The 26,153-nt window shown below is 48.0% G+C and overlaps 1 protein-coding gene across 1 annotated transcript in view; it reads right to left on the bottom strand.

Moving 5' to 3' along the window:
* rgl1 (ral guanine nucleotide dissociation stimulator-like 1) overlaps positions 1 to 26,153 on the bottom strand; it is a 428,494-nt gene that overhangs the window by 373,629 nt on the left and 28,712 nt on the right. The window lies entirely within an intron of this gene.

Here is a 26,153-nt window from a genome sequence, read left to right as displayed (position 1 = left end):
GAGCCATAATGTGCATCAGAGTCTTCAGGTAGGTGTTTTCTCCACTCTCTTCCCCCCACCCCCCCCAAAATAAATGCACAACATAAAAAGGGTTGAGTCCTTTATGCTGAACATACTTCCCTTCTTTCAACGGACGTAGCCCAATAGCCAACCGTTCAGTGTTTATATGCTGCAATGAGCATGGCAAATTGCACACAACACACAATTCGTACAGCTCAGTGAAATACTGGCACCACCTAGGGCGATGAAAGCACGCATTTACTCTTGGGCATGTTAGTGTCTGCTGCACTGGGAAACCCAGTCTTCAAAACTCAAGTAACCTGGTACTGTGCTAATCATTTCTGTTACTGGAATCATCAAAAATTAAGTATTCAGGCCTCTCCAATAGCACTTCATTAAATGCAGCTTCTTCATTTTATTGCACTCTACTGCATGTATATATGTTGCCAGTTTGGTCTTCATTTTTTAATGACCAATATCCAGTAAAATCAGTCCCCACACTCCCCCTAACAACTGACAATTTCTACAATCAATCCCCAGTTTAAAAATTTGTTCTTGGGACATGGGTGAAGCTGGCAATGCCGCATTTATTGCCCAGTTACAACTAACGTTTGCGGATTTTGCTTATATACAGATTTCCCACCTTTTAATTGTTCCCCAAAACACACAAACATCTTTTCTATGGCTGTTGAGAATTTCAACAAATGTGGCATGGAAGGAGGAAGAGTTGTTATCTCAAGTCGCACACATATTGGCAAACAACCACAATATTCTAAGCTAGCGGTTTTCACTTTGTTGAGGGACACAGTCTCAAGTGCTGCCTTGTTGAGTAATATTCCAGCATGGTTCACCATGGAATGATGGCACATGGGTCTGCACCCACATTGTGATCTGAAACATGCCAGCGAGGTAATAGGCCGAGAACTTTCCCACAGGAAGTGTCTGTGGGGGCAGGGTGATACTGCAGAGTTGGTACAGGTCCAGGTCCTATAGGGTTTAGCAAGTCTTAGTTTGTTCTAGCGAGTCTTTTAGTTTACTCGATGAACAGTGAGAATATGCCTCTCAATTCTCCCATCACCTCCATCCCCACCCCCTTTCAAAGCATTCCTTTACTTTTTCTTCATCAAACAGCAAGGAGGACGACAGTGGACTACAGTCAATCTGTTGCAAATGGAAGTTGACAGACTTGTAACAACAGCTTACATTTATATAGCGCCTTTAACATAGTAAAGCGTCCCAAGGCGCTTCCCAGGAGAGTAATCGGGGAAAAAAATGACACCAAGCCAAAGAAAGAGAAATTAGGACAGGTGACCAAATGCTTGGTCAACGAGGTACGTGTTATGAACTTTCTTAAAAGGAGGAGAGTGAAGTGGAGAGTTCTAGGGAGGGAATTCCAGAGTTTAGGGCCTAGACAGCTGAAGGCACGGCCCCCAATGGTGGGATGAAGGAAGTGGGGGCATGGACAAGAGGCCAGAGTTGGAGGAATGCAGAGTTCGCAGAGGGCAGTAAGAATGGAGGGGGTTACAGAAAGGAGAGGAAGGGGGGGCAAGGCCATGGAGGAATTTTACATAGAAAGAAAAAAAACTTTTCTATAGCGCCTTCCACAACCACTGGATGTCTCAAAGCGCTTTACAGCCAATGAAGTACTTTTGAAGTGTAGTCACTTGACCAGATAATCTGTTTTTGTTATGTTGGTTGAGGGATAAATATTGGCTAGGACACCAGGGATAACTCTCCTGCTGGGATCTTTTACGTCCACCTGAGGGGGCAGACGGGGCCTTGGTTTAACATCTCATCCGAAAGACGGCACCTCTGACAGTGCAGCACTCCCTCAGCACTGCACTGGAGTGTCAGCCTAGCTTCGTGTGCTCAAGTCCCATGGAGTGGGACTCGAACCCACAACCTTCTGACCTAGAGGCGAGTGTGCTACCCACTGAGCCACAGCTGACACTGTAACATAGAACAGGAATAGGCCATTCAACAGCTTGTTCCATCATTCGACTAGATCACAGCTGATCTGCACCTCAATTCCATTTACTCGCCTTTTATCCATATCCCTGGATACCCTTACCTAACAATAATCTGTCGATCTCAGTTTTAAAATTCCAATCGACGCAGCAGCTAGTGCCTTTTTTCTGTTGGGGGGGGTGGGGGGGTGGAGGGCGAAAAAAAGAGAATTCCAGATTTCCACTACCCTTTGTGCGAAGAAGTGCTTCCTGATTTCACTCCTGAATGGCCGAGTTAATTTTAAGATTGTGGCCCCTTGTACTAGATTCCACCATCTGAGGAAGCAGCAACTCTGCCAACAACCCCAGGTGAACAGGAAGGCCAGATACAAAGAGCGGACACTGACACGCTTATCAATTACTTCATAAAAGGTGATGAGTCGAAGAAGAGATGATGAGTCGAAAGAAGAGATGAATAAGGCTTTTATTAGCTAAGAAGAGACCATGCTTCTTCGTGAGTGGCTGAACAAGTCTGAACGAAACCCACACAGTGGTGGGTGAAGTCAGCTGAGGCATGCCTCCATACACAGCGCCACCCAGAGGTGGCAATATACAATACAGTGGTTTACCACATTCACCCCTTGTTTAATGTGAAGTCCGGCGGGGTGAAGGGTACTACAAGTTAAGTCTATCAGGAGGCCTTGTCTGACGTCCTGATCGTCGTGGTGGCGGCGGTGGTGTTGCAGCATCCGACGTCGGGTCTGGTGTCTGGGTGGTTGGCGAAGATTCCTGGGGCTTTGGCATGCCGTCTGCAGGGGTTGGGTTGGGAGGGGTGGTGGGGGATAACAGTGGTAAGGGGGATAACGGTGGTAATTCAGGGGTACCCGAGGGTGCGAGATCTCGTATGGAGACCGTGTCCTCCCGCCCGTCTGGGTATGTCACCCAGGCATACTGGGGGTTGGCGTGTAGGAGGTGCACCCGCTCGACCAGGGGGTCCGTTTTATGCGTCCTCACGTGCCTCCGCAGTAGGACGGGCCCAGGAGAAGTCAACCATGCCGGTAGCGAGGTTCCCGATGTAGACTTCCGGGGGAAAACGAACATTTTCTCATGAGGGGTCGCATTAGTGGCAGTACAAAGCAGTGACCGAATGGAGTGAAGCGCTGCAGGGAGGACCTCCTGCCAGCGGGAGGTCGGAAGGCCCTTAGATTTTAGTGCTAAGAGGACTGCCTTCCAAACCGTCGCGTTCTCCCTTTCCACCTGGCCGTTCCCCCGGGGGTTGTAACTGGTGGTCCTGCTCGTGGCGATACCTCTTGTTAGCAGGTACTGCCGAAGTTCGTCGCTCATGAACGATGAGCCCCTGTCGCTATGTATATAGCTGGGGAACCCGAACAGAGCGAAGATGTCATTCAGACACTTGATGACCGTGGTACTGGTCATGTCTGGGCAAGGGATGGCAAAGGGGAAACGGGAGTACTCATCAACTATGTTGAGGAAGTACACATTGCGGTCAGCGGAGGGGAGGGGCCCTTTAAAATCGACGCTCAGGCGTTCGAAGGGGCGGGTGGCCTTGATCAGGCTTGCTCTGTCCGGCCTATAGAAGTGCGGTTTGCACTCGGCGCAGATTTGGCAGCTCTTGGTCATGGTCCTGACCTCCTCGATGGAGTAGGGCAGGTTACGGGATTTGATAAAATGGAAAAACCTGGTGACCCCCGGGTGGCAGAGGTCATTGTGGAGGGACTGCAGCCTATCACTCTGCGCGTTGGCGCATGTACCACGTGATAGGGCATCTGGGGGCTCATTGAGTTTCCCTGGCCGATACAAGATATCATAATTGTAGGTGGAGAGTTCGATTCTCCACCTCAAGATCTTGTCGTTCTTGATTTTACCCCTCTGCTTATTATTAAACATAAAAGCTACTGAACGCTGGTCAGTGAGCAGGGTAAATCGTTTCCCGGCCAGGTAATGCCTCCAGTGACGCACCGCTTCTACAATAGCCTGGGCCTCCTTTTCGACGGAGGAGTGTCTCGTCTCGGGGCCCTGGAGGGTCCTTGAGAAAAAGGCCACGGGTCTGCCCGCCTGGTTAAGGGTCGCGGCTAGGGCAAAGTCGGAGGCATCGCTCTCCACTTGGAAGGGGATGGACTCATCCACCGCGTGCATTGCGGCCTTCGCGATATCGTTCTTGATAAGAGTGAAGGCTGCACACGCCTCTGGTGTCAGGGGGAAGGAGGTGGCTTTGATGAGGGGCCTGGCTTTGTCTGCATAGAGGGGCACCCACTGGGCGTAGTAGGAGAAAAACCCCAGGCATCTCTTCAGTGCTTTTTGGCAGTGGGGAAGGGGTAGCTCCATTAGGGGGCGCATTCTGTCGGGGTCGGGCCCGATGACTCCGTTCTCCACCACGCAGCCGAGGATGGCCAGGCGCTTGGTGTGAAACATACATTTTTCCTTATTGTACGTTAGGTTCAGCCGTTGGGCCGTATGGAGGAAATTTGCTAGTTTAACGTCGTGGTCCTGCTGGTCGTGGCCGCAGATGGTGACGTTATCCAAATAGGGGAAGGTTGCCCGCAGCGCGTTCTGGTCAACCATTTGGTCCATCTCCCTTTGGAAGACCGAAACCCCGTTGGTGACGCCGAAGGGGACCCTAAGGAAGTGGTAGAGGCGGCCGTTTGCCTCGAAGGCAGTATACTGGCGGTCCTCATGGCGGATGGGCAGCTGGTGGTACGCTGACTTAAGGTCGATGGTGGAGAATACTTTGTATTGCGCAATCTGATTGACCATATCAGATATGCGAGGGAGGGGGTACGCGTCCAGCTGGGTGTACCGGTTTATGGTTTGGCTGTAGTCGATTACCATGCGGCGTTTTGCAGTGGTTTTAACGACTACAACCTGGGCTCGCCAGGGGCTAGTGCTACCTTCGATAATGCCCTCCTTCAAGAGCCGCTCCACCTCAGAGCTGATAAAAGCTCTGTCCCCGGCACTGTACCGCCTGCTTTTGGTAGCGATGGGTTTACAGTCGCGGGTGAGGTTAGCGAACAGGGGAGGGGGGGGGACTTTTAATGTGGAAAGGCTGCAGGTGGTTTGCAGCGGGCGATTTAAAAGTTGTTGGTTGCAGACTGTGAGTGGGGGGAGGGGTCCACCGTATGCTAGTGTGACACTCTTAAGGTGGCACTGAAAATCCAACCCTAGCAGGACGGCAGCGCAAAGACGGGGCAGGACTAGCAGTTTAAATTTTTGATATTCAGTGCCCCCTACTGACAGGGTCACCACACAATAGCCGCTGATGTCCATTGACTGGGACTTGGACGCCATAGAAATGCGATGGTGCGTTGGCAGAATCGTGAGGGAGTGGCTACGTACCGTGTCGGGGTGGACGAAACTCTCTGTGCTCCCGCTGTCGATCAGGCAACTGGTGGCGCGGCCGTTTACCGCGATATCCATCATGGAGCTGGATAGATGGTGAGGGTGGCCTTGATCCAGCGTCACGGAGGCCAGTATGTGGCTTAGTGAGTCACTATAGTCATCCGCCGAGACGGTGGTCGGTTCCGGTGACGAAATGGCGGTTGAGTGCGTTGGATACGATGGCGGCGGATGCCATGCGGCCGGGGGTACACAAAATGGCGGATAAGATGGCTGCTCCCACGGCCCGCACGCTGCGCTGCTGGCTGGCTTCCCCTTGCAGGCGTTAGCGTAATGGCCTTTCTTCCCGCAGCCCGAGCAGGTAGCTGTCTTAGCTGGGCAGTGCGCTCTGGGATGTTTTAACTGGCCACAGAAATAGCATTTTTGGGCCTGGTTACTGGGCATCGAAGCAGTTCTTACCGGAGGCTGCTGTCTCGGTTGGGTCGCTGCAGCGGTTGGTGCCGGGGGCGGCGGTCCCGTGTCCCACGGTTTCGATTGCCATGTCTCGGCGCCGTTACGGGGGTATGCCTCGAGGTTTCGGTGGGCCTCCTCTAACGAGAGCGCAAGGGCAATGGCCGTCTTCAGGTCGGGTTCCTTGCTTTCTAGCAGTCTCTGCCGGGTGTGGTCTGACTGGAGGCCCCTGACGAAGGCATCACAGGCGAGTCCCTGCGCGTGCTCCACAGCCGTTACCGCTTTACAATCGCAGTCTCTGCAGAGTGCCAGTAGCGCCCGTGCAAATGCCCCTACCGATTCTCCCGGTTGCTGCCTGCGGGATCCCAAGAGGTGTCGGGCGTAAATTGTGTTCACTGGGCGCGTATATTGCCCTTTTAGTAGCTCGAGGGCCGCCACGTACGTATTAGAGTCCCGGATTAGCATATATACTTGATGGCTCACCTGGGCGGTCAAAATTTTCAGTTTGTGATCCTCCTCTGTAACCTGTGAGATTGCGAGGAAGGATTCAAAGCAGCTCAGCCAGTGTTCAAACTTGGCTGATGCACCCACATCTTGAGGGTCGAGGTCCAGGCGTGGTGGTCTGAGGGCTCTCAGCAATGTCTGCTGTATCCGTTGCTGTTGTTGCTCCTCAGGTGTCGCCATTTAACTTTTAGCTAATAAAATTGATACGCTTATCAATTACTTCATAAAAGGTGATGAGTCGAAGAAGAGATGATGAGTCGAAAGAAGAGATGAATAAGGCTTTTATTAGCTAAGAAGAGACCATGCTTCTTCGTGAGTGACTGAACAAATCTGAACGAAACCCACACAGTGGTGGGTGGAGTCAGCTGAGGCATGCCTCCATACACAGCGCCACCCAGAGGTGGCAATATACAATACAGTGGTTTACCACAGACACACAGCTTCTGGGCCTCACTAGGATTACCACACCTCAAAATGGCTGCATTTACACTGTGCACAATGTTTCACTTGAGTGACATTTGAGCCAATGACTGAACCAAGGTAGTTATTTCAACATAATTTCCTTTTAATTACAAATGTCTGCACCCCTTTTCCATCTCCTTCACCCAAAGAAAAGTGTTGATGAATTTCATGCTCAAGGTGGTAAAGGATATAAACATGAAGTCAACAGGCAGGAAAGGCCAGCTGGTCCATCAAGCCTGCCCCACACCCCATGATGGCTGAAGCATCATGACTAGACTCTTCTTAACACCCACCCCCCCACCCCCCCACAGCCATGTAATCTCCTGGGAGAGGAAAACAAAAACAACAAAAAACCCAGAACAGATCCAGGGCTAATAGCAGAAAAGATACTCTGCAAAATTCTTCTTTCAGAAGTGGCATTTGGAGAACACAGTTTCAAACAAAACGAGTATGTTCGTGTTCTCGGTCCCCATGGAAAGTCGAGTTCACACATGTGGGATGTAGGAACCATAGTAGAGGTTGGTGGAACCAAGAAATATTTGGTTGAAATTGGTGATAACATCCAAGGTGTTCATATAGATCAAATGATCTCTGCTATGAAAATAAGTTTTTGTGACTGGAAGGCTGTTTCCAGTGGAGTGCCGCAGGGCTCAGTACTAGGTCCCTTGCTTTTTGTGGTACATATCAACGATCTTGACTTGAATATAGGGGTTATGATTAAGAAGTTTGCAGATGATACTAAAATCGGCTGTCTGGTTGATACTGAAGAAGTAAGTTGTAGACTGCAGGAAGAAAGTAATAAATTGGTCAGGTGGGCAGAACAGTGACAAATAGAATTCAATCCGGAGAAGTGTGAGGTAATGCATTTGGGGAGGACCAACAAGGAAAGGGAATACACATTAAATGGTAGGACACTGAGTAGTGTAGAGGAACAAAGGGACCTTGGAGTGCATGTCCACAGATCCCTGAAGGTAGCAGACCAATTAGATAAGGTGGTTAAGAAGGCATATGGAATGCTTGCCTTTATTAGCTGTGGCATAGAATACAAGAGCAGGGGGGTTATGCTTCAACTATATAAAACACTAATTAGGCCTCAGCTAGAGTACTGCATCCAGTTCTGGTCACCACATTACAGGAAAGATGTGATTGCACTAGAGAGGGTACAGAGGAGATTTACAAGGATGTGCGTCGGTGGGAACTCAGCGGCAGCAGCGGGGCTATAAAAGTCCCAGAGACCAGGTAAGGCCTACCAGTCTCCAGTCTGGGAACTCGGAGGGAAGGAGAGAGGGAAAAAGTAATCCAAGTGTGACGTCACCAGAAAGCGGGTAAGTGATTGGTTGGTAAGTATTTCTCCCTTTTGAAGCTTAAATCTCTTTGGTTTATAGGTTCTAAGGTGTGGTATTCACCATCTAGAATCAGGGCAGAGGGTTTTTAAGAATAATATTAATAAATTTAATTAATTACATAGAATGGGAGATCAGGTGATGTGTTGCTGCTGCAATATGTGGGAGCTGGTGGACACCATTGATGCTCACGGTGATCACATTTGCAGTAAGTGCTGGCTGCTCGAGGAATTCCGGCTCCGTGTTGAAGAGCTGGAGTCCGAGCTTCAAACACTGAGACACATCAGGGAGGGGGGAGAGTTACCTGGACTCTGTGTATCACGAGGTAGTCACACCAATTAGATTAATTAATTCAGATGTAGTGCGTGGCCAGGGTCAGGATGGTGTGACTAGAAGTGAGGCAGGTACGGGGATCCAGGAGGTAGTGTTGGAGGAACCGCAGCCCTTGCACTTGTCCAACAGGTTCGAGGCTCTTACTCCCTGTGAGGATGGGAACAGGGACTGCGGGGAGGATGAGCAACCTGGCCACAGCACCGTGGAGCGGGGGGCCATTCAAGTGGGGGGAGTTAAAAGAAATGTTGTAGTGGTAGGGGATAGTATCGTTTGGGGGATAGATAGAGTTCTTTGCAGCCGAGAGCGAGAGTCCCGAAGGCTGTGTTGCCTGCCCGGTGCCAGGGTTAAGGACATCTCCTCTGGACTGGAGAGAAACTTGGAGGGGGAGGATCCAGTTGTCGTGGTCCATGTTGGTACCAACGACATAGATAGGACAAGGAAGGAGGTTCTGCTGAGGGAGTTTGAGCAGCTAGGGGCCAAATTAAAAAGCAGAACCACAAGGGTACTAATCTCTGGATTATTACCTGAGCCACGAGCGAATTTGGCTAGGACAAATAAAATTAGAGAGTTAAATGCGTGGCTCAAAGACTGGTGTGGGAGAAATGGGTTTTGCTTCCTGGGACACTGGCACCAGTACTGGGGCAGGAGGGAGCTGTTCCGTTGGGACAGGCTTCACTTGGCCAGTGCTGGGACTAGAGTCCTGGCGGATCATATAACTAGGGCTGTAGAGAGGGCTTTAAACTAACTAGTGGGGGGGAGGTTCCTAGAGAGCAAATAATAAAAATGACAACAGAGAAGGTCATAGACCTAGGTAGCAGTGGGGAAATTAAAAACCAGAGCATGTCAGGAAGGGGTAGAAGGTATGGAGTAAAAGGTAAAGCAATAAAAAGGGCAAAAGCAGGAACTAAGTGTCACAAAACATCTTTGAAAGTTCTCTATCTGAATGCACGTAGCATTTGTAACAAAATAGACGAGTTAAGGTAGGTTCAATTTATTTTATTTCAGGAGCCTAACCTAGGTGGAAAAGGTTCCAGGACAGGAGGCGGCAGTGAAAATACAACACCAGAAAACAGGTAGGTGACTGGTTGGTGAGTACTTTCACAAACTTATTCTAAGTAGAATTCAATAATTAAGCTAAATCATAGTAAATAAAAGGGTCTTGTAAGGGTTAAGTCATGGAAGGGCAGCTCAGACCCGTGTCATGCTCCTCCTGTGCCATGTGGGAAATCAGGGACACTGTCCCTGACAACTATGTGTGCAGGAAGTGTGTCCAGCTGCAGCTCCTAGCGGACCGCATGGCGGCGCTGGAGCTGCGAATGGACTCACTCTGGAGCATACGCGATGCTGAGGATCTTGTGGATAGCACATTCAGTGAGTTGGTCACACCGCAGGTAAAGGCTAGCTCAGACAGTAAATGGGTGACCAAAAGGCAGGGTAAAGGCAGGAAGGTAGTGCAGGAGTCACCTGCGGTCATCTCCCTCCAAAACAGGTTTACCGTTTTGGGTACTGTTGGGGGAGATGACTTATCAGGGGAAGGCACCAGCAGCCAGGTTCAGGGCACCATGACTGGCTCTGCTGCACAGAAGGGCGGGAAAAAGAGGGATAGGGCTATAGTGATAGGGGATTCAATTGTAAGGGGGATAGACAGGAGTTTCTGTGGCCGAGACCGAGACTCCAAGATGGTATGTTGCCTCCCTGGTGCAAGGGTCAAGGATGTCTCGGAGCGGGTGCAGAGCATTCTGAAGGGGGAGGGGGATCAGCCAGTTGTCGTGGTACATGTAGGTACCAACGATGTAGGTAAAAAGAGGGAGGAGGTCCTACAAGCTGAATTTAGGGAGTTAGGAGCTAAATTGAAAAGTAGGACCTCAAAGGTAGTAATCTCTGGATTGCTACCAGTGCCACGAGCTAATAAGTTTAGAGAGAGTAAGATAGATAAGCTAAATACGTGGCTTGAGCAGTGGTGCAAGGGAGAGGGATTTAAATTCTTGAGGCATTGGAACCAGTTCTTGGGGAGGAGTGACCTGTACCAAGGGGACGGTCTACACCTGAACTGTGAGGGAGCCGATGTCCTCGGGGTAATATTTTCTAGGGCGGTTCGGGAGGATTTAAACTAATTTGGCAGGGGGATGGGAACCTAGGTAGTGGAAAAGAGGGAAGTCATATGAAGTCAGAAATAGATGGTAGAAAGGTGAGAAGCAATAAGCAAAGGAGAAAAACACAAAGGGCCAAACTAATTCATAATGAGAGTGTGAAAAAAGCAAGCCTGAAGGCTTTGTATCTTAATGCTAGAAGCATTAGGAACAAGGTGGATGAATTAGTTGTGGAAATAGAGGTAAACAAGTATGATTTGATTGGGATTACAGAAACGTGGCTGCAGGGTGGGCAAGGCTGGGGAACTTAACATCCAGGGATATACAATATTTAGGAAGGATCGGCAAAAAGGTAGGGGAGGTGGGGTAGCATTGCTGGTAAAGGAGGGGATTAATGCAATGGAAAGGAAGGATATTAACTCGGATGAAACGGAATCTGTATGGGTAGAAATGAGAAATAGCAAGGGGAGGAAAACGTTAGTGGGTGTGATATATAGGCCTCCAAATAGTAATATGGAGGTGAGGGAAGGCATAAAAAGGGAAATTAGAGAAGCGTGCGATAAGAGCACAGCTGTCATCATGGGTGACTTTAATTTACATATTGATTGGACTACCCAAACTAGTAAAAATTCTGAGGAGGAGGAATTCCTGGAATGTTTTCGGGACGGTTATCTGGACCAATATGTCGAGGAGCCGACTCGAGATCAGGCCATTTTAGACTGGGTATTGTGCAATGAGAAGGGACTTATCAGCAATCTTCTTGTACGAGGCCCCTTGGGTCAGAGCGATCATAATATAATCGAGCTCTCAGTCGAGATGGAGAGTGAGGAAATTGAATCAGAGACTAAGGTCCAGAACTTAAATAAAGGGAATTACGAGGGTATGAGACGGGAATTGGGTAAGATTGATTGGGTGGTGTTTCTGGGGGGATTGACAGTGGATAGACAATGGCAAGCATTCAAAGATAGAATGGAAGAATTCCAGAACATGTTTATACCGGTTTGGCACAAAAATAAACCTAAAAAGGTGACTCAACCGTGGATAACGAGGGAAATTAGGGACAGCATAAAATCAAAAAAAAGGGCATATCAACTGGCAAAAAAAAGCACCAGACCGGAAGATTGGGGGCAGTACAAGATACAGCAAAAGAGGACAAAGGGATTAATCAGGAAGGGGAAAATAGAATACGAAAGTAAACTTGCAGCAAACATAAAGACAGACTGCAAAAGCTTTTATCGGTATATCAGGAGGAAAAGACTGGTAAAATCCCAAGTCGGTCCCTTGCAGTCCGATTCGGGAGAATATATAATGGAGAATAAGGAAATGGCAGACCAATTAAACTCATACTTTGGTTCTGTATTCACAAAGGAGGACACAAATAACCTCCCAGGAATATCGGCAAACATAGGGACTAATGAGAGGGAGGAGCTGACAGAAATTAGTATCTCTAGGGATATGGTGCTGGGTAAGTTGAGGGGACTGAAGGCCGACAAATCCCCGGGGCCTGATAAACTACATCCTAGGGTACTTAAGGAGGTGGCCCTGGAGATAGCAGATGCTCTAAGGATCATCTTCCGGAACTCCATTGACTCGGGAACAGTACCCGTGGATTGGAGGGTAGCTAATGTTACCCCAATATTTAAAAAGGGGGGTAGAGAGAAAGCAGGGAATTATAGACCAGTAAGCCTTACATCGGTTGTGGGCAGAATGCTAGAGTCCATTATTAAGGATAAAATAGCGGAGCACTTGACAAATGGGGAAAGGATCGGACAGAGTCAACATGGATTTACAAAGGGTAAATCGTGTTTGACTAATCTGCTGGAATTTTTTGAGGAAGTAACTGGTAAAATAGATGGGGGAGAGCCAGTGGATGTGGTGTACCTTGACTTCCAGAAAGCCTTCGATAAGGTTCCACACAAAAGATTATCATGCAAAATTAAGGCTCATGGGATTGGGGGCAAAGTATTAACGTGGATAGAGAACTGGCTGGCGGATAGAAAACAGAGAGTTGGAATAAACGGCTCGTTTTCGGAGTGGCAGGCAGTGACCAGCGGGGTGCCGCAAGGATCTGTCCTGGGACCCCAGCTGTTCACAATATATATAAATGATCTGGATCAGGGAATTGGATGCAATATTTCCAAATTCGCTGACGACACTAAACTAGGAGGAGGGGTGGGCTCTGATGAGGATGTCAGGAGGCTACAGTGCGATTTGGACAGGTTGGGGGAATGGGCGGATACGTGGCAGATGCACTATAATGTGGATAAATGCGAGGTTATCCACTTTGGGGGTAAAAACAGGAGGGTAGATTATTATCTAAACGGCAATAGATTGGGAGATGGGGAAGTGCAGAGGGACCTGGGTGTTCTTGTGCACCAGTCACTGAAGGAGAGCATGCAGGTGCAACAGGCGATTAAGAAGGCAAATGGTATGTTGGCCTTCATATCAAGGGGGTTCGAGTATAGGAATAGGGATACCTTACTACAGCTGTACAAGGTGCTGGTGAGACCGCATCTGGAGTATTGTGTACAGTTTTGGTCGCCCCATCTGCGGAAGGATGTTCTTGCCATGGAAAGAGTGCAACGGCGATTCACCAGGCTGATACCTGGAATGGCGGGAATGACCTACGAAGAGAGATTAAATAGTTTGGGCTTGTACTCACTGGAGTTTAGAAGATTGAGAGGGGATCTCATCGAAACATATAAAATTATGGCAGGCCTGGACAGGCTGAATTCAGAGAGAATGTTTCCAATGGCCGGGGAGCACAGAACCAGGGGCCACAGTCTAAAAATAGCGGGCAAATCATTTAAAACAGAGATGAGGAAGAATTTCTTCACTCAAAGAGTGGTGAGCCTGTGGAATTCCCTGCCACAGAGGGCTGCGAAGGCTAATTCAATAAATATTTTCAAGAGAGAATTGGATATATTTCTGAAGGCTAAGGGGATTAAGGGTTACGGAGAAAAGGCGGGGACGGGGTACTGAACTGGTAAGATCAGCTATGATCTCAGACGAAGATCAGCCATGATCTCATTGAATGGCGGAGCAGGCTCGAAGGGCCGAATGGCCTACTCCTGTTCCTATCTCTATGTTTCTATGTTTCTATGTTAATGGCACAAATAACTACATATGGGTATGATCTTGTGGCCATTACAGAAACATGGCTGCAGGGTGGCAATGCCTGGGAATTAAACATACCAGGTTATTTAATGTAAGAAGTCACACGACACCAGGTTATAGTCCAACAGCTTTATTTGAAATCACAAGCTTTCGGAGCGCTGCTCCTTCTTCAGGTGAAGTGGAGAAATGCATAAAGACACAGTTTATATAGTCAGAGAATCATGTCAGATGTTTACAGGTAACCTTTCCAACTGCCATTTATCACACCTCGGCAGAGAGATAATCACAGCAGTCAAAGGTGTGAATGGTGTCCAAACAGGTCAGTCAGGGAAACATTACATCAAAGAACAATGAGGTGGGGTCACAAGGGGTCAAATATTGCAGATGCTGGGGTCTGTATGAAAAACAAAAAAACAGACAAAAAACATTTTTTTTGGCTGGAAATCACAGCAGGTCCGGCCGCATCTGTGTAGAGAGAACAAGCCAATGTCGACTCGAGTCTGGATGACCCTGCATCAGGTGGGGTTACATGTAGCGTGACATGAACCCAAGATCTCAGTTAAGGCCGTCCTCATGGGTGCGGAACTTGGCTATCAGTTTCTGCTCGACGATTTTGCGTTGTCGTGTGTCTCGAAGGCCACCTTGGAGAATGCTTACCCGAAGATCGGAGGCTGAATGTCCTTGACTGCTGAAGTGTTCCCCGACTGGGAGGGAACACTCCTGCCTGGTGATTGTTGCGCGGTGTCCATTCATCCGTTGTCGCAGTGTCTGCATGGTCTCGCCGATGTACCATGCTCCGGGGCATCCTTTCCTGCAACGTATGAGGTAGACAACGTTGGCCGAGTCACATGAGTATGTACCATGTACCTGGTGGGTGGTGTCCTCACGTGTGATGATGGTATCTGTGTTGATGATCTGGCATGTCTTGCAGAGGTTGCTGTGGCAGGGTTGTGTGGTGTCGTGGTCGCTGTTCTTCTGAAAGCTGGGTAATTTGCTGCGAACGATGGTCTGTTTGAGGTTAGGCGGCTGTTTGAAAGCGAGTAGTGGAGGCGTGGGGATGGCCTTAGCGAGGTGTTCGTCGTCATCGATGACATGTTGAAGGCTGCGAAGAACATGGCGTAGTTTCTCCGCTCCGGGGAAGTACACTCGGTTAATCCCGGGGATGAGGGGATGGACATATGAGGAGAGGTTGAGTAGATTGGGACTCTACTCATTGGAGTTCAGAAGAATGAGAGGCGATCTTATTGAAACATATAAGATTGTGAAGGGTTTGGATCGGGTGGATGCGGGGAGGATGTTCCCGATGATGGGTGAAACTAGAACTAGGGGGCATAGTCTTAGAATAAGGGGCTGCTCTTTCAAGACTGAGATGAGGAGGAACTACTTCACTCGGAGGGTGGTAGGTCCATGGAATATGCTGCCCCAAAAAGCTGTAGAACCTACATTACATAAATTTAAAACAGAAATAGACAGTTTCCTAGAAGTAAAGGGAATTAAGGGTTACGGGGAGCGGGCAGGAATTTGGACATGAGACTAGATTCGGATCGGTCATGGCCCTGTGGGTAGCAGAGCGGGCCCATGGGCCGTGTAGCCTGATCCTGCTCCTATTTCGTGTGTCTAATTCTGTTAGATTCAGGAGATGGTTCTATGATAGTGGATTGGCGGTTAGGATCAGATCAGCCATGATCTTATTGAATGGCGGAGCAGGCTCGAGGGGCCGATTGGCCTACTCCTGCTCCTATTTCTTATGTTCTTATGTTCTTATGTTGCCAGGAGTAGAGAATCTTAGCTATGAAGAAAGACTGGATAGGCTGGGTTTGTTTTCCTTGGAACAGAGGAGGCGGAGGAGAGACCTTATTGAGGTGTATAAAATTATAAGGGCCATAGATAAAGTGGATAGAAAGGACCTATTTCCCTTAGCAGAGGGGTCAAAAACCAGGGGGTACAAATTTAAAATAATTGGGGGAAAGTTTAGAGGGGATTTGAGGGGAAATGTCTTCACCCAGCGGGTTGTGGGGGTCTGGAACTCATTGCCTGAAAGGGTGGTAGAGGCAGGAACCCTAACCACATTTAAAAAGTATTTGGATTTACACTTGGGATGCGGTCACCTGCAGGGCTACGGACCAAGAGCTGGGAAGTGGGATTAGGCTGGATAGCTCTTTGTTGGCCGGCGCGGACATGATGGGCCGAAATGGCCTCCTTCCGTGCTGTAACTTTCTATGGTTCTGTGATGAACCAAGACGTGATCTTGAACCACTTAATCACAAACTCATACATGAGTTTGATTCAGTGCAGATTTCAGTAACTGAAGTACCAGGTTCAAACAAGTCTGAGATAGAAACAGGATCAGAGTTTGGAATCAAAATACAACAGCCCGAAAATTGGTTCAACCCCAAAACCTTCTTTAAAAGATCAAGAAGGCTCTGCAAACTGGTTATTAAACTGGATTTGTAGTTCATTTAAATGAAAAAAAGCCAGGAGTTTTTGTTGTGGTACATATAATGCTGGGAAATGTGGGACCATAGTTTTGTTATATGAGAGGGGTATACATACATTTTTTTTTAAAGAGTAAAGCAGTGTAATGTATTATCACATGGTTTGTCACATGGTTTAATATGAGCATACTCAATTTGCTCTGGCCTAGTAAAGCAAGCACCTTGACTAGCAACTCATCGGCCCAGAAATTCAGGTCGGGGGCTTCCCGCGGGTGCAAGCCCCCGACCTACACTTACCTAGCGCGCCGGCAGTTGACCTCTTGGCCTGCGTGGAATTCCTCTGAGGCCTGTCCCAGAGGCCGGCGCACTATGCTGGTGTGTCCCAGGGGCGTAGTTAGTGCGAAGCGTCCCCTGGGATCATGTGAGCAACAAGCAGCCAATCAGAGCAGGGAATGCTCCATTCATAAGTCTTGACAGATAGACCTGTCAAAATGTATAAATGCTGAGGCTGTAAAACTGTACTTTACTTTCAAAATTTTTTTTTAAAAAATCACACTTTATAAATAAATTATGAATGACATTAAATAACTATTTCAAACAAAAATTTAAATTTTTGAAAAAAATATTTATAAAAAGGGACTAAAAGTAAACTTACCTTGCTTTAAAGTATTTAAAAGTAAAAAAGCTGTGGAAAAAATGTTTTAATTTTAAATAATTGACCACTTACCTTTGAAAATGAAGTCCTTACTGTAGTGTATGTGCCTTTAAGACAGAACTACTTTTACAGCTCCTCTATACGATAGTACCGGCAGTGACCACACCTGTATATAAGCTTTGCGCATGCCTCTGTACCCCCAGTCTGGAGACTACCCTCCTCCAGTAAATACCTGTTTATTGTTAAGTTACAGCATCTGTGTGGTTATTGAATAACAGCATACCCTCAGAAAAACGGATCCAACAGTGGCGACGAGTGTCGATTCGAATCTACCTGCAACTAAAAAAAAGTCGAGGCCAGGAACACGGGCGTCGACCACGAGCAACCGCCCAGTCGTCAGGCAGAGAGTGAACATCGCAGGGGAGGCTGTGGAGAGCCAGGCTTGGTTCCCCAGCCATGACGATCAGCAAGAGACTGACGACAGGTCCAGCGTAGACCCTTCCCGGACAGCGGCGGCTGGAGCCGACCGACGGCGGAGAGAAAGCCGAGCAGCGTCGGCGGGGTAAGGCAGAGGGTGAAGCGCACAGGGCGCAGCTGGGGGTTGAAAACCGAGCGGCGTCGAGAAAAAAAAAAAAAAACCGGAGAGAGGGTAAAGAAACAGCCGGGTTCAAGACCGAGCAGCGTCGAGAAATAAAAAAATAAAAAGAAGAACGCGCAGAGCACAGCCAGTGCTCACGGGCCGAACAGGGTCCGCGGGGAAAAGGGAGAGCACGGGAGACGCCATTGAGCCGCGGAGAAGGAAGAGCGCGGGAGACGCCATTATTAGAAGCCGCAGCGGAGAAGGGCGAGCGCGGGAAGGAAGGAAAGCGCGGGAGACGCCATTGTGTGCCAGCGGAGAAGAAGGGAAAGCATGGGAGACGCCATTTTTGACAGTTAAATCACACCCAGGGATGCCGAAGAGTAGCAGTATCTCTACGTTCGACAATGAAGTCGAAGATTGGGTGACATATGTGAAACGTATTGAGGTGTACTGCAGGGCGAATGAAGTGCCAGATGCTAATAAAGCACTGGTTTTGTTAAATTCCATGGGTGCAAAAACTTATGGGTTACTGCGAAATCTAATAACCCCAGAGAAGCCGGTGAACAAGAATTTCGAAAGCATAGTAGAAATCCTACAGGACCACTTAAACCCCACACCGCTGCTGATAGCAGAACGATTTAAGTTCCATAAAAGGAACCAACACAAAGACGAAAGCAATGCTGAGTACGCAATGGAACTGCGCAAGCTATCGAAACACTGCCAGTTTGGAGTGGGACTAGCAGATACGTTAAGGGACAAGTTTGTGTGTGGGCTACAAAGTGAAGGAACCCAGAAACGGCTTCTATCAGAAAAGGATCTTACACTGGACAAGGCTTTCAGTATGGCAGTATCACACAAAGCAGCCGCAAGGGACGCTGCAGAGATACAATGGAGACCGCAAGAATATGGCACCAATGAAATGTCCTATGGAACAGGGAAGTGCTATCGCTGCGGCAGAACAACACATGACCAGAAAGATTGTTGGTTCAAGGACCAAGTGTGCAGACAGTGTGGGAAAGCAGGACACATAGCAAGAGTCTGCAGGTCTGGGAAGAAAACCAACAGTAAGAAATCTCCACAGGAGAAGTACAAAAAGGTACACCAGGTGATGGACAGTGGTTCAGACGAACAGAAAAGTGACACAGACTCCGGAAGCAAGGAGCTGGGTTGTCTGAAACTACATAAGGTAACCGAAATGGAGGATCACCAGACTATCTGGGTTACACTCAAGATAGACGGAGTCCAAGTGAAAATGGAATTGGACACAGGATCAGCCCTAACAGTCATAAACCAAAAGGGACAACAAGCGGCTATTTTCACATATACCCTTGAAAGCTACAGAGATTGTCTTGAAGACGTATACGGGGCAAAAAGTCTACCCCAAAGGATAAATAAGGGTGAAAGTGATATATAAAGGCCAGGAAATACCTAAAATGGATATATATGTATTGCCAGATGGAGGACCACCACTGCTAGGACGTGAATGGATCCGGAAGATACAATTAGATTGGCATTCCACACAGGCACTGAAGGTTGAGGCCAAAAAGGATGACGAAGTCACACTTGGACAACTGTCAAAAATGCTAACTGACGCAAAAGAAGTGTTCCAGGAGGGACTAGGAACACAAAAAGGCATAACAGCAACGATTAAAATAGAGGAAAATGCAAGCCCAAAGTTTCTTAAGGCCAGACCAGTGCCTTATGCAATCAGACCAGCTGTTGAAGCAGAGCTGGAAGGGTTGGAACGTTCAGGAGTACTGTCCAAAGTGGACTGGAGCGAGTGGGCTACACCCATCGTTCCTGTAATGAAGAGGTCGTTGAGTAATACGCCTGGGGAACCAAAGCAGGTCCGCATCAGTGGGGATTTTAAGGTGACAGTGAACCAAGTCCTTCACACGGTGCAATATCCACTTCCACGAATTGAGGATATTTTCGCCTCGCTATCTGGAAGTAAACGCTTCACCAAAATTGATCTAGCCCAGGCGTACTTGCAAATGGAGGTAGAAGAAGCTTCAAAACAATACCTTACGATTAACACTCAAAGGTATCTATCAATACAACCGGCTGGTGTTCGGAGTAGCCTCGGCTCCGGCTATCTGGCAAAGGGCGATGGCTCAGGTCCTGCAAGGGATTCCAAGGACCCAGTGTTATTTGGATGACATTTTGGTCACAGGCGAAAATGACAGTGATCACCTCGCCAACTTGGAGAAGGTGCTCACCAGATTAAAGGCATATGGGCTATGAGCTAATCGCCACAAGTGCGAGTTTTTCCAGAAACAGATCTCGTATTGTGGCCACGTCAGCGATGAGAAGGGGTTACATAAGTCCCCTGAAAAGATCGAGGCAGTAGTCAAGGCTCCAGCACGGGAAAATGTGTCACAACTGAGGTCGTTCCTCGGGCTGGTAAACTATTACCACAAGTCCTTACCAAATTTGTCTATGGTATTACACCCGCTTAACACCCTACTGCAAACAGGGGTACCATGGAAGTGGGATGACGAACGTAGATGAGCTTTCCAGAAGTGTAAAGAATTGATCACATCAAAAGAGGTGTTGGCCCATTTCAACCCAGCACTACCAATTCGGTTGGCGTGTGATGCATCACCCTATGGTATTGGAGCGGTGCTGTCACACAAATTCCCAGACGGGTTGGAGAGGCCAGTAGCCTTTGCGTCTCGGTCACTAACCTCAGCCGAGCGCAACTACGCCCAGATTGACAGGGAGGCCCTCAGCCTAGTATGGGGAGTAAAAAAATTCAACCACTATCTGCATGGGCAGAAGTTCACCTTGCTGACTGACCGCCAACCACTTGTCTCCATCTTTAATCCTAAGAAGGGCGTTCCAGTGATGACTGCACAGCGGTTGCAAAGATGGTCCCTGTTTCTAGGGGCGAATCAATATGAAATAGAATATAAAGGCACGAAACAGCATGGGAACGCTGAGGGGCTATCGCGCCTGCCACTGCCTACTGTGGAGGAAGCACCAGCAGTGGACCCTAGAGAAATTTTATTCGTCAATAATTGAACGATTGCCAGTAACGAACGCGGATATAGAGAAGGAGACCCGCAATGATCCGACGCTGTCTCGGGTATATGATTTGACGGTGAGGGGTTGGCCAACACATGGCGACTCACTGTTGCCAGCATTCTCATCCAGAAGGGAACAGCTGTCAGTATGCCAGGGGACAGTGATGTGTGGATCCAGAGTGGTGATTCCACCCAAGTTAAGGGAGAGAGTGCTAAATGAGCTACACGGTGGTCATCTGTGGGGAGTGAAAATGAAAAGCCTTGCTAGGGCTTATGTGTGGTGGCTGGGAATTGATCAACAAATCGAAGACCTAACTAAGAGCTGCTCAGGATGCCAGAAGGTCCAAAATGCACCACCACATGCCCCTCTACACCCATGGGAGTGGCCCTCCTCTCCATGGCAATGGGTGCATATTGATTTCGCTGGTCCATTCATGGACTCAATGTTCTTAATAGCAGTGGATGCTCATTCAAAGTGGCCTGAGGTGATAAAAATGTCTTCAACCACTACAGAGAAAACGATTGCAGTCCTACGGACCATATTTGCCAGAAACGGTTTGCCAGAGCAGATTTGCTCTGATAATGGACCACAGTTTGTGTCCGACGAGTTCCAAAAATTTATGAGAAGGAATGGGGTAAGGCATTATACATCCGCCCCGTATCATCCAGCCACAAATGGATTGGCTGAGAGGATCGTACAAACCTTTAAGAAGGCGATCAAGGCCATGTGCGACGATGAAATTCCACTACAGCATAAGATGGACAATTTCTTATTAGCCTACCGAAACGCGACACATGCAGTTACCAACCAGACCCCGGCCATGATGTTCTTTAACCGAAGGTTGAGATCTCGTCTGGACTTGCTCAGACCAATTGTGCGAAGAAATGTTGAGGGCAAACTGTTGTATCCGTGTGTTAATGGAGAGACGGAATGCAGGAGTTGGCTTAACAGGTGTTTACTGAACAAAGTCTGGAGGTGAACTAAAAGATACAAGACGCTATACAGGCTTATATACCCGAGTGATCACTACCGGTATTACAGTACACAGGGGCTCTTAAGGTACATACGTACTAATTATCTAAAAGGGGAGGAATTGTAATGTAACAGTTTAAGTAATCAGTAATTAACATGTTTACAAGAACAATAATCTACACATTTGCTGCAGTTAATCAATTATAAGTTCGTCTCTCTGGAGGCTTCCTGACTCGGTCCGGATAACGCCTCGGTGGTGTAGTAGGTTCTTTTGGCAAGGTCGATTCGGCTTGAATGCCAGTGTCTGGTTCATCTGGTTCCAGTGTCACCGGATCGGAGGTAGATACTATGGATATCTCTGCTTCATCATTAGGCATATAGAGTTGTGGTGTAGGTTGTCCCTTTTCGGATGACTCGATGATCTGGTCAGCATGGCGCCTTATTATGCTTTCACCAATGTCCACGGTATACATCAGCGGTCCTAGTCGTGTGCAAATAGTTCCAGGCTGCCATTTCTCGGTACGGTAGTCCCAGGCCAAAACTTGTTGACCTATCTGGAAAGTTCTAGTTGGCCTTTCATTCATGCCTTGAAATTGCCAGTTCTCTACATCCATTCTGATGTTTGGCTTGATCAAATCCAGCCGGCATCTTAGTCTTCTATTGAAAAACATCATGGCGGGAGTTTGGTTTGTAACCACGTGTTGCATTCCTGTACGCAAACAAGAAGTTATCTACCTTATGTTGTAGATTTATGTCTTCATTACCCATGGCCTTTATGGCCTTCTTGAAGGTCTGGACAAACCTTTCAGCTAATCCATTGGTGGCGGGATGGTATGGGGCGGACGTGTAGTGCTTAACCCCATTGTTTTTTAAGAACTTCCTGAATTCTTCGGACACAAATTGCGGTCCATTATCAGAACAGATCTGTTCAGGCAGCCCATTCCTGCCAAATATGGTCCTTAATACTGTGATGGTTTTTTCCGTGGTGGTGGTGGACATCTTTATTACCTCCGGCCACTTGGAGTGTGCATCCACCGCGATTAAGAACATGGAGTCCATAATTGGACCAGCAAAGTCGATATGTACCCTTTGCCATGGAGATGAGGGCCACTCCCATGGATGTAGAGGGGCTTGTGGTGGGGCGTTTTGGACCTTCTGGCATCCTAGACAGCTCTTGGTCATTTCTTCGATGTCTCCATCGATACCTGGCCACCACACAAACGCTCTGGCTAGGTTCTTCATTTTCACTCCACCCAGATGCCCCTCATGAAGCTCCTTTAGCACTTTATCCTGGAGTTTGGGTGGAATCACCACTCTGGATCCACACATCAAGGTTCCTCGGCACACTGACAGCTGTTCTCTTCTTTGCGAGAATGCTGGCAACAGTGGTTCACCATGTGCTGGCCATCCCTTCACCGTTAAATCATAGACTCGTGAGAGAGTCGGGTTATTTCTCGTTTCCTTTTCAAATGGTAGAATTTGTTACTGGTAGACATTCCACTATGGTCGAGTGGAACATCTCCACTGGGTCCACTGTAGGTGCCTCTTCTACCGTTGGCAACGGTAGGCGCGATAAACCGTCAGCATTCCCATGCTGTTTTGATCCTTTGTATTCTATGTCATATTGGTGTGCCCCTAGGAAAAGGGACCACCTCTGTAGCCTTTGCACTGTCATAATGGGAACGCCCTTTTTAGGGTTGAATATGGAGACGAGGGGTTGATGGTCAGTCAACAAGGTAAATTTTTGTCCGTGTAGGTAATGGTTGAATTTCTTCACTCCCCACACCAGGCTGAGTGCTTCCCTGTCGATCTGGGCATAGTTACTCTCAGCTGAGTTCAATGAGCGTGACGCAAAAGCTATCGGCCACTCCGAGCCATCAGGGAATCTATGCGATTATACCGCTCCTACGCCGTAAGGGGATGCATCGCACGCCAGTCTGATTGGCAGTGATGGGTTGTAATGAGCCAACACTTCCTTGGACGTGATCAAGCCTTTGCATTTATGGAAGGCACGTTTACAGTCTTCGCTCCACTTCCAAATTACTCCCGTTTGTAGCAGTGCGTTAAGAGGGTGCAGAATAGTTGACAAGTTCGGTAAAAATTTATGATAGTAATTTATCAATCCCAGGAACGACCTTAATTGTGAGACATTTTCAGGTGCTGGGGCTTTTATGACCGCTTCAATTTTTTCAGGTGACTTATGCAACCCTTCTTCGTTAATTATATGGACATAATATGATATTTGTTTCTGGAAAAATTCACACTTGGGGCGATTTGCTCGTAGGCCCCGTTCTCTCAGCCTAGTGAGCACCTGCTCCAAATTGGCAAGGTGCTCGTTGTCGTTTTCTCCTGTTACAAGGATGTCGTCTAGGTAGCATCGAGTCCCCGGAATCCCTTGCAGGACTTGCTCCATAGCTCTTTGCCAGATAGCTGGAGCTGATGCTACTCCGAAAACCAGTCGATTGTACTGGTACAGGCCTTTGTGTGTGTTTATCGTGAGATACTTTTTAGAGGCCTTCTCAACCTCCATCTGTAGATATGCCTGTGCCAAGTCAATTTTGGTGAAACGTTTCCCTCCGGATAGTGAGGCGAAAATATCTTCTATCCTCGGAAGAGGATACTGTAGTGTGAAGGACTGGGTTTACAGTCACCTTGAAGTCCCCACAGATGCGAATTTTTCTCTGTTCTTCATATTTATAATTATTCAACATTTTCTTCATGACCAGGACGATAGGTGTTGCCCACTTGCTCCAATCTACCTTGGATAACACGCCTGCTTTTTCCAAATTCTCCAGCTCTGCCTCGACTGCTGGGCGAATTGCGTATGGCACCGGCCTTGCCTTAAAAAACTTGGGAATTGCCGCATCTTCCACTTTTATTGAGGCGGTGACGCCTTTCAAGGTTCCTAGTTCCTGTTGAAACACTTCTTTGGCATTAGCCAAGATGTCTTTTAATCATTCAGGTATGACGTCATTATCATTTTTTTTCTTACTGGTCACCGTCAGTGCCTGAATGGAGTGCCAGTCTACAAGTATCTTCCTGATCCATTCACGTCCCAACAACGGTGGACCACCATCTTGCAGAACGTATAAATACAACTTCTGTATTTCCTTGCCGTTGTATACAACAGGCACCCTTATTTTCCCTCTGGTGTATACTTTCTGCCCCGTATATGTCTTCAAGACAATGGATGTGTCTTTCAAAGGTATATGCGGAAATAGCCGCTCGTAATCCCGTCGACTTATGACGGTCAGAGCTGATCCTGTATCTAGCTCCATTTCAACTGGGGACCCCGCTATCGTGAGGGTAACCCAAATGGTCTGGTAATCTTCTTTGGCAATTACATTATGTAATTTGAGACAGCTTAGTCTCTTGTTTCCGGAGTCGCTATCGTTCTTCTGGTCTTCGGAGCTACTGTCAGTCATCATTTGTACCTTTCTGTACTTTTCCTTATTGATTTTTTTTCTGTCAGTGGATTTTCTTTCTGTCAGTGGATTTTTTGTTTCCAGATCGGCATACACGTGCAACGTGTCCCATCTTTCTGCATTGCCTGCATGCTTTGTCCTTGAACCAGCAGTCCCTCTGGTCATGGGTGGATCTGCCACAGCGATAACATCTCTCGAAACCCCGTGTCATTTAATGGGTGCCAAAGTCCTGTGGCTTTTGCTGTATCTCTGCAGCTCCTCTTGCTGCTGCTTCATATGATACAGCCACACTGAAAGCCTTGTCCAGTGTCAAATCTTTCTCAGAAAGTAGCCTTTTCTGTGTTCCTTCACTTAGGAGACCGCAGACGAATTTGTCTTGGAGAGAATCTGCCAGTCCTGCCCCGAATTGGCAGTGCTTGGACAGCTTTCTTAATTCGGTGAGGTAATCGGCGTTACTTTCATACTTGTGCTGATTCCTCCTGAAGAATTTGAATCGTTCCACTATCAGCAGCGGTGTTGGGTTTAAGTGCTCCTGTAGGGTATCAACAATCTCCTTAAAATTCTTGTCCATCAGTTTGGCTGGAGTGATTAAGTTTCGTAACAGCCCGTATGTCCTTGCGCCCATCAGATTTAGAAGTACCGATGCCTTTTTATCATCCTCTACTTCATTCGCTGTGCAATATACCTCCACTCTTTCCACATATGTGGTCCAATCCTCTATATCACTATCGAAAGCAGTAATATTGCCAGTCTTAGGCATCCTGAAAATCAAAAATGGCACCTCCTGCACTTTCCTTTCTTCGCTGCTGAGAAAAAATGGTGTCTCCCGTGCTTTCCCGCCGCTGCTGACAACGCTGTTCTCCGCAGTTTTTATTTACACAGATATTTTTAATAGTTGGAGACTCATTCCCGCCGGACTCTCTGGGGCTTTTCCCTCCCTCTGCTTGGTCCGAACGCCGACCTGCTTTGCAGCGCCGGCCGTCTCCCGAGTGCTCCACCCTCCGTCTCTGTTTGCCTCCGCCTTCCGACTCGCTGCTCGGCCCCGCTGCAGAGCCACCCTATCGAGCCCCAGCCTGCCGTCCAGAAAGGATTAGTGCAGTACCTGCCACCAGCCCGGCTAGCTGGTGAAACCACAGTTTTTTTTTCTTCGACCTTCGTCTGAGGAATCGATCTCCTGGAGGTGCTGCCGAATTGCAGGTAAGTCCATTTCCAATTCGTCGCCACTGTTGTATCCGTGTGTTAATGGAGACACGGAATGCAGGAGTTGGTTTAACAGGTGTTTACTGAACAAAGTCTGGAGGTGAACTAAAAGATACAAGACGCTATACAGGCTTATATACCCGAGTGGTCACTACTGGTATTACAGTACACAGGGGCTCTTAAAAAGGTACATACACTACACAAACAATTCCAGCACATCAATTAGAATCCGATAAGGAGCTTCAATGTAGGGCAACCAG

This window comes from Somniosus microcephalus, chromosome 3 (genome assembly GCF_052327205.1).
Source record: "Somniosus microcephalus isolate GS21.2 chromosome 3, FLI_Smic_1.0, whole genome shotgun sequence".
Lineage (NCBI taxonomy): Eukaryota > Metazoa > Chordata > Chondrichthyes > Squaliformes > Somniosidae > Somniosus > Somniosus microcephalus.
This window is presented reverse-complemented; position numbering and strand designations above follow the sequence as displayed.